Genomic DNA, 15,453 nt, shown 5'->3' on the forward strand with positions numbered 1-15,453 from the left:
CCAACCTCTCCTGCCATGAGTAGGGACAGCTCCCACTAGAACAGGTTGCTCAAGAGCTCATCCAGCCTGGTCTTGGACACCTCCAGGGAGGTTGTGGAGCACAGAAGCACCCAATGTGATCTTTGATCACATTGGGTGCTTCTGTGCTCCACAACCTCCCTGGGAAACCTGTGCCAGTGTCTCCCCACCCTCAACCTGTGCCAGTCTCTCCCCACCCTCACTCTCAAGCATTCCTTCCTCCTCTCCAGTCTCAATCTGCCCTCCTCAAGCAGATTCTTTGTGAGTCAAGGAGGTTCCTTGCTTGAAGCCTCCCTGGAGATCCTCCTTGTGTGGTTTTGTTGGTGCCAGCTGTGCCTGTGCTGCAGGAGGGGAGGGCAGCTGGGCAGGCTGGGGTGGCAAATCCAACTCTTGCAGGGCTTGGGGTTGGAAAAGGCCTTTTAGAGCATCCACTCCAAGCCTTGCCTAACTCTTCCAGGGCTGGGGCTAAGCCCTGGCCCTCAGCAGCTTGGAAACCCCTCCAGGGCTGGGGATGCAGCCACCTCCCTGGGCAGCCTGGGCCAGGCTTGGAGAACCCTTCCAATGAAGAAGTTTCTTCTCATGCCCAACCTAAACCTCCTCTGGGGCACCTTGAGGCTGTTTGCTCTTGCCCTGTCCCTTGTTCCTGGGGAGCAGAGCCCAACCCCCAGCTGGCTCCAGCCTCCTTGCAGGGAGCTGAGCAATGAGCTCTGCCCTGAGCCTCCTCTCCTGCAGGCTGCACACCCCCAGCTCCCTCAGCTGCTCCCCCCAGTCTGCCAGACTGGCTCATTTCCTTCTCCCAAGGGATGTTCACAATCATAGAATCAACCAGGCTGGAAGAGAGCTCCAAGCTCATCCAGTCCAACCTATCCCCCAGCCCTAGCCAGTCAACCAGACCATGGCACTAAGTGCCTCATCCAGGCTTTGCTTGAAGACCCCCAGGCACGGTGCCTCCACCACCTCCCTGGGCAGCCCATTCCAATGCCAATCACTCTCTCTGTGAAGAACTTCCTCCTAACATCCAGCCTAGACCTACCCTGGCACAACTTGAGACTGTGTCCCCTTGTTCTATTGCTGGTTACCTGGGAGAAGAGGCCACCCCCCACCTGGCTACAATGACCCTTCAGGTAGTTGTAGACAGCAATGAGCTCTGCCCTGAGCCTCCTCTTCTCCAGGCTGCACACCCCCAGCTCCCTCAGCCTCTCCTCATAGGATTTGTGCTCCAGGCCCCTCACCAGCTTTGTTGCCCTTCTCTGGACATGTTCCAGCACCTCAACATCTCTCTTGAATTGAGTGGCCCAGAACTGGACACAGCACTCCAGGGGTGGCCTGACCAGTGCTGAGCACAGGGGCAGAATAACCTCCCTTGTCCTACTGCCCACACTGCTCCTGATGCAGGCCAGGATGCCATTGGCTCTCTTGGCCACCTGGGCACACTGCTGGCTCATCTTCAGCTACTACCTACCAGTACCCCCAGGGCCCTTTCCTCCTGGCTGCTCTCCAGCCACTCAGTCCCCAGCCTATAGCTCTGCTTGGGGACCTCACAAGCCTGAGGTCCTTCCTGTGCAAGCAGCTTCTGGGCAAGGCTCATTCGTGTTCCACCTTGCTTGGGCTCTGAGCAGCAGAGCAGTGCCTGGGACCTGTGGAAGGGGCAGCAGAGTGGGTCCTGAGCACACCAGGCTGAGCTGCTGCCTGGGGCAAAGGCATCTCTGGAGGCTGTCAGTGGCTGTCCAGTTGCTTGGAAATGAGCCCTGCAGCTCTGGCACCTTCTGCCCTTTCTGTTGCTGCCTCATTTCACTCTCCAGTGGAGCTCTTCTCCTCATCTGTGCTTTGGTTGATGGCTTCAGCTGACAACTGCCCTACATCAGCCAGCAGCTGAGCTGCATCTGCCCAAGGGCATGCAGCTGACTTTTGGCCAAGGTGTCCACCAGGACCTCCATGTCCTGTGCTGCAGATCTGCTCTCCAGCCACTCAGGCCTGCTGGACAGCACTGAGCAGGCTCAGCTGCAGGACTTTGGCTCTGCTGAGGCTTCTGTGAGTCCTTTCCTCCAGCTGCCTGAGGTGTGCAGGTTCCATCTGCAGCCTGTGGGAAACACCAGGAGAGAGCAAGCAACAACAGAGCTCTGAGTCCAGCAGCCTTTGGCATTGCCCAGCCCAGCTCACCTGGCTGCAGGGCTGGGCCCAGGGATTGGTGGTGAATGGTGCCACAGGCAGCTGGCAGCTGGCACCAGTGGTGTGCCCCAGGGAGCAGTGCTGGGCACAGTCCTGGTCAATGTCTTTAGTGATGATCTGGAGCAGGGGATTGAGTCCAGCAGCAGTGAGTTTGCAGATGGCACCAAGCTAGGAGCAGCTGTGGAGCTGTTGGAGGGGAGCAGAGCCCAGCAGAGGGACCTGGCCAGGCTGGGGGGGTGGGCAGAGGCCAAGGGGATGAGACTGAACAAGGCCAAGGGCAGGTTCTGCACTTTGGCCACAACAACCCCAAGCAGCACTACAGGCTGGGGCCAGAGTGGCTGAGAGCAGGCAGGCAGAGAGGGAGCTGGGGGTGGTGGCAAAGAGGAGCTGCAGAGGAGGCAGCAGTGTGCCCAGGTGGGCAGCAGAGCCAATGGCATCCTGGGCTGGCTCAGGAGCAGTGTGGGCAGCAGGACAAGGGAGGTTCTTGTGCCCCTGTGCTCAGCACTGCTCAGGCCACCCCTGGAGTGCTGTGTCCAGGTCTGGGCTCCTCCATTGCAGAGAGCTGTTGAGGTGCTGGAAGGTGTTTGGAGAAGGGCAGCAAGGCTGGGGAGGGGCCTGGAGCAGAGCCCTGTGAGGAGAGGCTGAGGGAGCTGGGGGGGTGCAGCCTGCAGCAGAGGAGGCTCAGGGCAGAGCTGATTGCTGCCTGCAGCTGCCTGCAGGGAGGCTGTAGCCAGGTGGGGTTGGGCTCTGCTGCCAGGCAGCCAGGGCCAGAAGAAGGGGACCCAGGCTGAAGCTGTGGCAGGGCAGGTTGAGGCTGGATGTTGTTAGGAAGTTGCTGGCAGAGAGAGTGATTGGCACTGGAATGGGCTGCCCAGGGAGGTGGTGGAGTGGCTGTGGCTGGAGGTGTTGCAGCCAAGCCTGGCTGGGGCACTGAGTGCCATGGGCTGGTGGCTGGGCAGGGCTGGGGGCTGGGTTGGGCTGTTGGAGCTTGGAGCTCTCTCCCAGCCTGCTAGGTTCTATGATTCCAAAAGCAGCTCCTCCCAGGCCACTGCTGCTGCAAGCCTCAGGGCCTGATCCCTGCCCTGCCAACCCAGGCTTTGGAGCTGCTGGATGCTCAGTTTGGGACTTCCCTCCAGGGAGCTCCTGGGAGCTGACAAAGTGGATTTTGGGGCTCTCTTTGTGCCAAGCCTGGGTCCTGAGGAGAGGACACTGCATCAGCTCCTCACCTGCAGTGTAGAGGCAGAGGCCTTCCCTGCCAGCATGCTCATTAGGGTGTTTTAATTATGGAGATACTCAGCCTAATTGTGTCCCCTGGTCCCTGCTCTGCCGAGATTACATCTGCTGCTCAGCCTCTGCACCCTGGCTCCTCTCCAAGCCTCTCTCTGCTGTGCAGATGGAGCCTGCACAGGGGAACCTCACCCAAATGAAGCAGGCAGAGCAGGGATGCTCCTAACCACCTGGGAGATGAGTTGGAGATACCACAGAGGGTCCCAGTGCAGCTCTGGTCCTGGCTGGGGACAGCTTCTGGAGGTGGAACTTGTGCTGCTGTGTGCAGCTCTGTGGAGGTGCAGCCCTCAGGAGGCTCAATGAGGCCAAGTGCAAGGTTCTGCACTTGGCTTGGGCTATCCACACAGGATGGGGCATGAAGGGCAGGATGGCAGCCCTGGGGAGAAGGATTTGGGGCTGCTGGGGTGGGGTGAAAAGCTGGAGGTGAGTTGGCACCAAGAGCTGCTAGCTGTGCCCTGGGCAGCAGGGGCAGGGAGGGGACTCTGCCTCTCTGCTGAGACCCCTCCCTGCAGGGCTGGGGCAACTCTGGAGTCCCCAGGACAGCACAGACAGGGACCTGCTGGAGCTGGGCCAGAGGAGGCCATGGGAATGATGAGAGACTGTCCAGGGAGGCTGTGGAGTCTCCTTCTCTGCAGAGCTTCCAACCCTCCCTGGGCACTGTGCTGCTGGGCAAGCTGCTGTGGGTGCCCTGCTGGGGCAGGGGGGTTGGGCTGGGTGAGCTCCAGAGATCCCTTCCAACTTGGGGGGGAGTTGGAGAGGGCCTGGTTCAGGAGACCTGTCAGGGGCTCAGGATGCTCCTTCCTGGCTGGGTGAGCTCCAGAGGTCCCTTCCAGCTTTGGGGGGGTTCTGGGCGTGGTGGTTCAGGAGACCTGTCAGGGGCTTAGGATGCTCCTTCCTGACTGGGTGAGCTCCAGAGGTCCCTTCCAGCTTGAGGGGGTTCTGGGGGTGGTAGTTCAGGAGACCTGTCAGGGGCTTAGGATGCTCCTTCCTGGCTGGGTGAGCTCCAGAGGTCCCTTCCAGCTTTGGGGGGGTTCTGGGCGTGGTGGTTCAGGAGACCTGTCAGGGGCTCAGGATGCTCCTTCCTGACTGGGTGAGCTCCAGAGGTCCCTTCCAACTTGGGGGAGGGTCTGGGGGTGGTAGTTCAGGAGACCTGTCAGGGGCTTAGGATGCTCCTTCCTGACTGGGTGAGCTCCAGAGGTCCCCTCCCACCCCCAGCACGCTGGGATCTGCTGCTTCTATGTTTGCTGCTGCCCAGAACAAGGAGGAGAGCACTCAACAGGCTGCAGTCATCTCCCCTGCCCCAAGGCAGCCAGCACTGACACACACCCCCCCCCCCTCAGTGCTGTCTCCCAGGAGAGTCCAGCAGAGATGATCCAGTCCTGCTGATTCAAGCAGCTTAGAGCCCAGCCTGATGCTCAGCTTAACCAAGCTGCTCCCCCTGGCCCACTGCCTCTCTCTCTTTCTGTCTTGGCAGCCTTCTGCTGTCCCTTTGGCTGCAGCTCAGGTTCCCAGAGCAGTTAAGGTGAAGGCAGTAGCCCTCTGAAACCCAACCAGGACAGGATATCTGTGCCTGCCCAGACCCAGCAGCTCCACCTGCCACTCAGGTTCAGCTCTCTGCTGATTTCTAGGTAGCCTGAAGCAAAAGCAGGCAGCAACTTCCTTGCCCTGTGCCCAACAGCCTTGCCCTGAGCATGGAGCTGCACAGGTTGGAGAAGACCTTCAGGATCCAAACACTAAGTCCAAACCCTCTGATTCTTCTGCCATTGGAGTGCCAGGATGAGGGCAATGGATTTGAGCTGGGAGAGGGGAGACTGAGAGCAGAGAGGAGGAAGAAATTCTTCAGTGTGAGGATGAGGAGGCACTGGCACAGGTTGCCCAGGGAGGTTGTGGAGCACAGAATGTGATCAGAGAGAGGTTGGACTTAATGGTCTCAGAGGTCATTGCCAACCTGGTTCATTCTGTGCCTCTGGGATGAGCTGAGTTCAGTGGGATGAGCTGAGCCCAGTGGGATGAGCTGAGCCCAGTGGGATGAGCTGAGCCCAGTGGGATGAGCTGAGCTCAGTGGGATGAGCTGAGCCCAGTGGGATGAGCTGAGCTCAGTGGGATGAGCTGAGCCCAGTGGGATGAGCTGAGCCCAGTGGGATGAGCTGAGCTCAGTGGGATGAGCTCTAACAAAGCCAAGGGCTGGGTCCTGCACCTGGCTCACAACAACCCCAGGAAGGCTCCAGGCTTGGTGGAAACTGCCTGGTGGGAAAGGACCTGGGAGGCTGTTGGTCAGCAGTGGCTGAGGATGAAGCAGCCCAGAAGGCCACCAGCAGCCTGGCAGTGGTGTGGCCAGCAGGAGTGGGCAAGTGATGGTCCCCACCCTGTGCTGGGCACTGCTGAGGCCACAGCTTCAGCACTGGCTTCATTTTTGGGGGGTCCTTCTTCCAAGTAGGATATTGAGGGGTTGGAGCAGGCCCAGAGAAGGGCAAGGGAGCTGGGGAAGGGTCTGGAGGCTGCATGAGGCACTTAGTGCCAGGGGCTAGCTGAGCAGAAGGGTTAGGTGCCAGGTTGGCCTCGATGATCCCAGAGGTCTTCTCCAACCTGATTAATTCTGTGCTCCTCTGACCTTGAGTGTGGCCAGGAGCTGTGCCAGGCCAGGCTGAGATGATGAGGACCACCAGCTCCAGCAGGGTGGCTAGAGAGGCTGTGCCATCCCCTGGCTGTTGATGTCAATGCAGTTCAGGTACACCCTGGGTACCATGGCAACCTGCGCTGGCCACCGGCTCCGCTCCAGCCGGAATGCTGCAGGAGCTGGCAGGCAGAGAGGAGCTGGGAGTGCAGGCAGGCAATGAGCAAAGCACAGGTGCAGAAACCCTTCTGAGACCCTGCAGTCCAGCCAGCAGCCCAACACCACTGTGGCTTCTAAACCGTGCCCCCAAGTGCCATGCCCACAGGTTTCTTGGATGCCTCCAGGTGTGGGGACTCCACCACCTCCCTGGGCAGCCTCTGCCAATCATACAATGGTTTAGGGTTGGAAGGGACCTCAAAGCTCAGCCAGTTCCAACCCCCTCCCAACCAAGATGTTTAGAATCATAGAAGCAAGCAGTGTGGAAGAGAGCTCCAAGCTCATCCAGTCCAACCTAGCACCCAGCCCTAGCCAGTCACCCAGACCATGGCACCAAGTGCCCCATGCAGGCTTCTGCTGAACACCTCCAGGGACAGTGACTCCACCACCTCCCTGGGCAGCCCATTCCAGTGCCAATCACTCTCTCTGGGAAGAACTTCCTCTTAACATGTGATGGCTTGAAACTAAAAGAGAGAGATTCAGCCTAGGAACCATGACCCCATGATGATCTGGAGCAGGAGATTGAGTCCAGCAGCAGTGAGGTTGCAGATGGCACCAAGCTAGGAGCAGCTGTGGAGCTGTTGGAGGGGAGCAGAGCCCTGCAGAGGGACCTGGCCAGGCTGCATGGGTGGGCAGAGGCCAAGGGGATGAGACTGAACAAGGCCAAGGGCAGGTTCTGCACTTTGGCCACAACAGCCCCAAGCAGCACTGCAGGCTGGGGCCAGAGTGGCTGAGAGCAGCCAGGCAGAGAGGGCCCTGGGAGTGCTGGCAGAGAGGAGCTGCAGAGGAGGCAGCAGTGCCCAGGTGGGCAGCAGAGCCAATGGCATCCTGGGCTGGCTCAGGAGCAGTGTGGGCAGCAGGACAAGGGAGGTTCTTGTGCCCCTGTGCTCAGCACTGCTCAGGCCACCCCTGGAGTGCTGTGTCCAGTTCTGGGCTCCTCCATTGCAGAGAGATGCTGAGGTGCTGGAAGGTGTTTGGAGCAGGGCAGCAAGGCTGGGGAGGGGCCTGGAGCAGAGCCCTGTGAGGAGAGGCTGAGGGAGCTGGGGGGGTGCAGCCTGCAGCAGAGGAGGCTCAGGGCAGAGCTGATTGCTGCCTGCAGCTGCCTGCAGGGAGGCTGTAGCCAGGTGGGGTTGGGCTCTGCTGCCAGGAAAGCAGCAACAGAAGAAGGGGCCCCAGGCTGAAGCTGTGTCAGGGCAGGTTGAGGCTGGATGTTGTTAGGAAGTTGCTGTCAGAGAGAGTGATTGGCACTGGAATGGGCTGCCCAGGGAGGTGGTGGAGTGGCTGTGGCTGGAGGTGTTGCAGCCAAGCCTGGCTGGGGCACTGAGTGCCATGGTCTGGTGGCTGGGCAGGGCTGGGGGCTGGGTTGGGCTGTTGGAGCTTGGAGCTCTCTGCCAGCCTGCTTGGTTCTGTGCTTCTATGACCTGGATGATTTTGAAGGTCCTTTCCAACCCAAACCATTCCATGAATCTCTTCTGATTTTCAGCGTGGCTGAGGAGTGAGCTGAGGATCCTCAGCAGAGCCCTCCAGGGATTTAAGTTCAACCTCCAGCTGCTTCATGGCTTGGCCCTGGAGGGGATCTCAGACTGGCCCCTCTGTTCCTGCCCAACCACTACTCCTTACTCAGCAGCTCCACTCCAGCCTAAGAGGGAGGAAAGGAGAGAAGTTAATTTATTACTGCAAACGACCCTGGAGTAATTAATTGCTCTTGTCAAAGGCAGGGAATGATTCCACAGCTCTCTAATCCCAGCAGCAAGTTCCTTCTTGTGCCCTGACAAGGCAGCTTTGATAGAGCTGTTCCACCTCCACAGGCTGGAGTCAGGAAAGGGACATTCCAATTAATGAGTCATGTTAATTAGAGCGAGGCAGGCGAGGTCCCTCTGCCCCCAGCCACCAACCCCCTCTTCCCTATCCTGCCTGGGGGCATCAGCCTGTGCCACAGGGGCAGGAAAGGTGGCTGAGCATCTGGGCGTGGATGTGGTGGGCATGAAAGAGCTGGAAAGGATAAAGGGCATCAGTAGCTAAAGGGTGAGAGGCATAAGGATGGAGGAAGGAGGCATAAGGATGGAGGAAGGGTTTGGAGGTGCAGCAGCTGAGGGAGAAGAGGAGGCTGAGGGCAGAGCTCTTTGCTCTCTGCAAGCCCCAGCTCCACCGTGGAGAAGTCGACTGCTCCTGAGGAGCCACCACAGGGATGCTCTCTGCCCTCACTGTCAGCCAGGCACGTTGAGGGATGTGTCCTCAGCTCTCAGGAGCAAGGCTCAGGGCAGCACTTGGTTCTTTCCAGGAAAGGAGCTGGGAGTGTGCCACCAGCCCTGCCAGCCACGGGGGATGAGGAGAGGGATGGGAGCTTCCAACCTGGCTCCTGGCTCCTTGGCAGGCTGCAGCAGCTCAGCACTGTTGCCTTCAGAGCAGGGAGAGGTTTGCCTGAGTTATGGAACCAGAGAACTGCTTCAGCTGGAAAAGGTCTCCAAAATCACCCAGTCCAAGCAGCAACCCAACCCCACCGTGGCCACCAAACCACAGCCCCAGGTGCAATGCTCACAGGGTCCTGGAACCCCTCCAAGGATGAGGACTCCACCACCTCCCTGGCCACCAAACCATGGTCCCAAGTGCCCTGACCACAAGGTTCTGGAACCCCTCCAAGGATGAGGACTCCACCACCTCCCTGGCCACCAAACCATGGCCCCAGGTGCCATGGTCACAGGGTCCTGGAACCCCTCCAAGGATGAGGACTCCACCACCTCCCTGGCCACCAAACCATGGTCCCAAGTGCCCTGACCACAAGGTTCTGGAACCCCTCCAATGGTGAGGACTCCATCACCTCCCTGGCCACCAAACCATGGCCCCAGGTGCCATGGTCACAGGGTCCTGGAACCCCTCCAAGGATGAGGACTCCACCACCTCCCTGGGCACCAAACCATGGTCCCAAGTGCCCTGACCACAAGGTTCTGGAACCCCTCCAATGGTGAGGACTCCATCACCTCCCTGGGCACCAAACCATGGCCCCAGGTGCCATGGTCACAGGGTCCTGGAACCTCTCCAAGGATAGGGACTCCACCACCTCCCTGGGCAGCCTGTGCCCACTCCCTGACCACTCTGGCATCTAAGAAACTGTTCTTCATCTCTGCCATGCCTGGAGGTGTTGAGGTCAAGCCTGGCTGGGGCGCTGAGTGCCATGGTCTGGTGGCTGGGCAGGGCTGGGGGCTGGGTTGGGCTGTTGGAGCTTGGAGCTCTCTTCCAACCTGCCTGACTCTGTGATTCTATGATTCTAAGCTGCCCCAGGAGAGGTTTAGGTTGGAGATTAGGAACAAATGTCTTGACCAAAAGAGGCAGTGGCAGTGGCACTGGGCACTGGCTCAGGCTGCCCCACTGCAGTGGTGTAGTCCCCAGCCCTGGAAGTGTTCAGCAGACGTTTGGATGAGGAGCTCAGGACTTGGCAGAGAGGTGTTAGCTTTGTGGCTGGAGTGGATGATCCCTCAGGTCTTTTCCCCCCTCAGGTGATGCCAGGAAAGCTGAGCCCTGAGTGCTTACCAACTCCTTTCAGGCCAGGCAGAACCAACTCCACGATGCCATCAGCTCAGCATCACCTCGAGCCTGGACCACCCCTGCCGGTGCTGTGCTGGGGCGGTGCTGATGCAGCGCGGGCAGGAGCAACGCTTCTGGATGGCCTCCCCAAGCCCCAGGGCATCTCTGCCCCCTCCCAAAACATCGACCCCCAGGGGCTGAAGCAGCGCAAAGCTCCGGCAGCCGCCGCTGGGCACGGAGCAGGCTCAGCCCCCAGCCTGGCTCTCTGTGCCACGGTCTGGCTCTCCGGCAGGCAGGCAGGCAGGCAGGCAGACAGGCAGGCAGCTCTCCGAACTTCTCCTGGCTCCACATGCTGAGCTCTACCTTTTATTCTAATCGCTCCTGCATCGCCATAGGAACCCGTGGCCGCCGGAGCGTCGAGCGGCAGCTTCCCCCCGGCAGCTTCCCCCCGGCAGCCTCCCCTCGGCAGCTTCCCCCCGGCAGCTTCCCCCCGGCAGCCTTCTCCCCTGCAGCCTTCCCCCCCCGGCAGCCTCCCCTCGGCAGCTTCCCCCCGGCAGCCTTCTCCCCTGCAGCCTTCCCCCCCCGGCAGCCTCCCCTCGGCAGCTTCCCCCCGGCAGCCTTCCCCCCTCGGCAGCCTCCCCTCGGCTGCTTCCCCTCGGCAGTCTTCTCCCCTTGGCAGCCTCCCCCCGGCAGCCTTCCCCCCTCGGCAGCCTCCCCTCGGCTGCTTCCCCTCGGCAGTCTTCTCCCCTTGGCAGCCTCTCCTCACCTGCTTTCCCTCGGCAGCCTTCTCCCCTGCAGCCTCCCCCCGGCAGCCTCCCCTCAGCTGCTTCCCCTCGGCAGCCTTCTCCCCTGCAGCCTCCCTCCAGCAGCCTCCCCCTGGCAGCCTCTCCTCAGCAGCCTCTCCTCAGCAGCCACCCCTCGGCAGCTTTCCCCTCGGCAGCCTCCCCTTGTCAGTCTCCTCCTGGCACCCTCCCCCTAGCCACCTCCCCTGGCAGCCTCCCCCTGGCACCCTCCCCCTGGCACCCTCCCCCTGGCAGCCTCCCCTTGTCAGTCTCCTCCTGGCACCCTCCCCCTGACACCCTCCCCCTGGCACCCTCCCCTGGCATCCTCCCCTGGCATCCTCCCCTCGGGGCACTCCAGCAGCTGCCTCTCCCAGGGTGCCAACCGATGGAGCCAGCAGCCCCGGGCAGCTCAGGTACCCTCTCCATGCCCCCGGGCAGAGCAGGGGGGGTGCGGGGGGGGTGTTTAATTCCCCCTAGGATGGGTTTCCAGCCCCCCCCCCCCCCCCCCGCGGTGGTGGGCTCAGGGGTTGGGGCTGCTTGTCTGGTGTTGGGGTGCTGGAGGTCTTCTGATGGGTGGCAGGGGAGGGTGGGGTGGGTGGGAGCAGCTGTTCCTGGGGTGTTACCTCCTCCCCCTCTGCTTTGGCTTGGCAGGGCAGTGGTGTCCGTGTGTGCCAGGGTGGCAGTGGAAGGGATGGCACAGGGTGGGGGGGGGGTGATGCAGAGCCCTGTGCTTGGCGCCCCCTGGGGCAGATTGGGGGGGGTCAGCATCTCTGCTTGGCTGGGGCTGGGCTTCCCCCTCGGCTGAAGGGTTGCCAAGGCACTCCCAGGACCTTGGCTGGATCCAGCTTCTGGGTTTCACTCCTGGGTGCCTCAGACAGGTTGGTTTGGGGAGGGGAGAAGCAGATCTGTGCTTACAGCCTGATGGTTTTGGCCTCAGAACCATCTCTGCCAGGCACTCCCAGGACCTTGGCTGGATCCAGTTTGGGGTTTCACTCTTAGGTGCCTCAGGCAGGTTGGTTTGGGGAGGGGAGAAGCAGATCTGTGCTTACAGCCTGATGGGTTTGGCCTCAGAACCATCTCTGCCAGGCACTCCCAGGACCTTGGGTGGATCCAGTTTGGGGTTGCCAAACAGTGCCTGGGAGACCTCCCTCAGGGTCTGGTGCTCCTGCCCTGGTTTGTGCCTTCCATGGCTGTGGTCTGCTCCTCCTCTCCTGACTGCTGCTCCTTGGCTGGATCCAGTTTTGGGTTTCACTCAGGTTGGTTTGGGGAGGGGAGCAGCAGGTCTGTGCTTCTACCCTGCTGGTTTTGGCTCCTGACTGCTGCACCTAGTTGCCAGCCTGCCCTTGCAGGGAGAACCTCTCCAGAGTGGCTGCATGGCTGTGGGGGGGTGGTGGGGTTGGTGGGCAAGGTGCCCGTGGGCTGGTTTAGGCTGGTCAGGCTCTTCCATCAGCAGGGTGTGAGGTAGAGGTGTGCTGGGTTGAGGCTCCAGCCTGTCCTGTGGTGGAAGGTGCTTCAAGAGGCAGGTTGGGAGCAGGCTTTAGAGCTGCTTTACACCACACCTGCTTTACACCAGACCAGTTCTATGATCCTGCTGGGATCTGGGATCTGCCCTGGGCACAGGTCCTGGCACCTGGTCCAGACCCATGGCTCCTGGAGGTTGTCCACTCAGATGCTGAGCCCTCAGAGGGTCAAGTGATGATGATGAAGAAGGATTCAGAGGGTTCATGGAAGAGCTCTCAGGAACCTACTGTAGGTAACAAGGATTAGGGAGCCCAGATGTGGGCTGTGGTACCTTGGCAGAGGCTGGCACTGCCTGGTGCTCGCTGGGCAACCACTCTTTAGATGGTTCAACCACATCTGAGGGTGTGGGGAGGGTTTCTCAGCACCCTCCTGGGGTACAGCATCATCTGTGGCCAGCTTGGAGGGGCCAGGAGGGGCTCCCCTTACTGGGGACTTTCAGTCGAGGGTGTTGGGGTTGATGTCTCCCTGGCAGAGTAAGAAGGAAGCTGAGGAGGAGAGGTGGCACCTAGTGTTCTGCCAGCAGGGTGGGCTCCCGAAATGAGGACCAGCTGTGACCCTGCTGGGCCTGGCTGGCTGCAGGGGAAGGGTGCAGGAGGTGGCCTCTGCGTGAGCCTCGCACCAGCGGTTGGTGGCAAAGCCAGGAGCAGGTTCCCAGGGACAAAGCAGCAACGGGGAAGGGATGGCAGAGGTAGACCTAGACAGTGCCAGGAGCAGGTTCCCAGGGACAAAGCAGCAATGGGGAAGGGAGGGCAGAGGTAGATCTGATCAATGCCAGGGGCAGGTTCCCAGGGACAAAGCAGCAATGGGGAAGGGAGGGCAGAGATAGACCTGGACAGTGCCAGGAGCAGGTTCCCAGGGACAAAGCAGCAATGGGGAAGGGAGGGCAGAGGTAGACCTGGACAGTGCCAGGAGCAGGTTCCCAGGGACAAAGCAGCAGTGGGGAAGGGATGGCAGAGGTAGATCTGGACAGTGCCAGGAGCAGGTTCCCAGGGACAAAGCAGCAATGGGGAAGGGATGGCAGAGGTAGATCTGGACAGTGCCAGGAGCAGGTTCCCAGGGACAAAGCAGCAGTGGGGAAGGGAGGGCAGAGGTAGATCTGATCAATGCCAGGGGCAGGTTCCCAGGGACAAAGCAGCAGTGGGGAAGGGATGGCAGAGGTAGACCTGGACAGTGTCAGGGGCAGGTTCCCAGGGACAAAGCAGCAATGGGGAAGGGAGGGCAGAGGTAGACCTGGACAGTGCCAGGAGCAGGTTCCCAGGGACAAAGCAGCAATGGGGAAGGGATGGCAGAGGTAGACCTGGACAGTGCCAGGCGCAGGATCCCAGGGACAAAGCAGCAATGAGGCTCTGAGAAGCAAGGGAAGAGAAAGCAAAGTTAGACCTGAAAAGTGCCAGCCCTGTTTGCTCACAGGGTGCATCCCATAACAAAACTGGAGGGCACAGCTCTGCACCCCCTGGCAGTCCAGCCTCCCCTGGCAGTCCAACCTCTCCTGGCAGTCCAGCCTCCCCTGGCAGTCCAGCTTCCCCTGGCAGTCCAACCTCTCCTGGCAGTCCAGCTTCCCCTGGCAGTCCAACCTCTCCTGGCAGTCCAGCTTCCCCTGGCAGAGCCTCCAGCCCTTCTCACGTTGGCAGCCACCCAGTGACCCAGCAGGCTCCATCCCTGTCACCCAGCAGCAGCAGCAGCAGCTCTGACTGAAAAAGGCAATGAAAACCCTGCACAGAATCCAGCTGCTCTCTGGGCTCCTTCTGTGGCCACCAAGCACCAGGTTGCCCTTCCCAAAAAGGCTTCCAACTGCCTCAACCCCAGCAGGGACCAGCAGCCCCACCTCAGACATACAGACAGACAGACAGACAGACCCTCTGCTGTGGGAGTGACAGAGGGAGCACAGCAGCCCTGCTAAAGCCTTTTCCCATCTCCAAGGTGCCAGAAATCCTCCTGCTCAGGCAGCAGCTTGCCTGCCTGCAAAGCCCAGCCAGGATGTTTGCTTTCCCAGCTCCCTGCAGATCAGATTTGCTGCCTGCTTGCAACAGGCTGCTGGGCACCTTGGGCAGCTGTGCAGTGAACATCAGCCAAGGGGAGGTCCTTGGAGACACTGCCCAAAGCCCCCAGAGCAGCTTTCAGCCCTTTGCTAGCCCTTATGCTCTGCAGATCCCTTATGCTGCTGGTCCTAGCCACAGAACCATCTCTGCCAGGCACTGCCAGGACCTGGGGTGGATCCATCTCCTGGGTTTCAGTCCTGTCCTCATTCTCCTTGCAGTGCTTTTCTTGTGGCCTCCAGGAGAAGGCCATTTGGATTTCAGCATGGAATCATAGAATCATGGAATCATGGAATAATGGAATCATAGAATCATGGAATAATAGAATCATAGAATAATGGAATCATGGAATCATAGAATCATGGATTCTTAGAATCATAGAATCATGGAATCATAGAATCATGGAATCATGGAATCATAGAATCATGGAATCATGGAATCATAGAATCTTAGTATCACAGAATCAGGCAGGGTTGGAAGGGACCACAAGGATCAGCCAGTTCCAACACCCCCTGCCATGCCCAGGGACACCTCACACTAGAGCAGGCTGCACACAGCCTCAGCCAGCCTGGCCTCAAACACCTCCAGGGATGAGGCTTCCACCACCTCCCTGGGCAACTCCTTCCAGGCTCTCCCCACCCTCATGCTGAACAACCTCTTCCTAACATCCCATGGATGCTGCACTAACAGTGCCCAAATCCCAGGGTGGAGGGGTGGGAAGGGACCTCTGGAGATCATGTCCAACCCCCCTGCTCCAGCAGGACACCCACAGCAGCTTGTCTAGGAACACATTGACCAGGGTAGGGGATTGGAGACTCCACAACCTCCCTGGGCAGCCTGCTGCAGGCTTCCAGCAGCCTCACACCAAAGGAGTTTCTCCTCCTTGCTGAGATGGAACCTCCTGGCTCCCAGTCTGTGCCTGGTGCCTGTTGCCTGGGGAGCAAGGGATGACTTCACCAAGCTTCATCTTTTATCTGCTGGTGGGAGTAAGCTGCTTGAAGGAGGAACAGATTTTCCTTTGAGCAAGGTTCCTCCACCATAGATGGGAAGTGAGCAGCACCCAAAATGTTAGCACTCAGAAACTGCTTCCTGCCTGGCACAGAAGATTTCTCCCTTTGCTTTTCCTCATTAGGCTTTGGACCCTTCTTGGAATCTCAGACTGCTTTAGGTGGGAAGAGACCTTTAAAGCTCATCCAGTCCAACCCCCCTCCCCCTGCAGCCAGCAGGGACATCCCCAACCAGAGCAGGTTGCTCACTGCCCCCACACCACTTGAGCTGGAATGATGGC

General features: G+C 59.9%; 1 protein-coding gene across 2 annotated transcripts in view; it reads left to right on the plus strand.

The window, feature by feature from the left end:
- Positions 1–15,453, plus strand: part of CTXN1 (cortexin 1) — a 34,818-nt gene that overhangs the window by 11,393 nt on the left and 7,972 nt on the right. The window contains exon 1 of one of the 2 annotated variants that reach the window (XM_064175221.1): positions 10,926–11,021. The exons of the other annotated variant lie outside the window; for it this stretch is intronic. The gene's annotated coding sequence lies outside the window, so the exon portion shown is untranslated. Of the gene's footprint in view, positions 1–10,925; positions 11,022–15,453 lie in introns of those variants that run through there. 2 annotated transcript variants of the gene reach the window in all.

Source organism: Pogoniulus pusillus, chromosome 41 (genome assembly GCF_015220805.1).
Source record: "Pogoniulus pusillus isolate bPogPus1 chromosome 41, bPogPus1.pri, whole genome shotgun sequence".
Lineage (NCBI taxonomy): Eukaryota > Metazoa > Chordata > Aves > Piciformes > Lybiidae > Pogoniulus > Pogoniulus pusillus.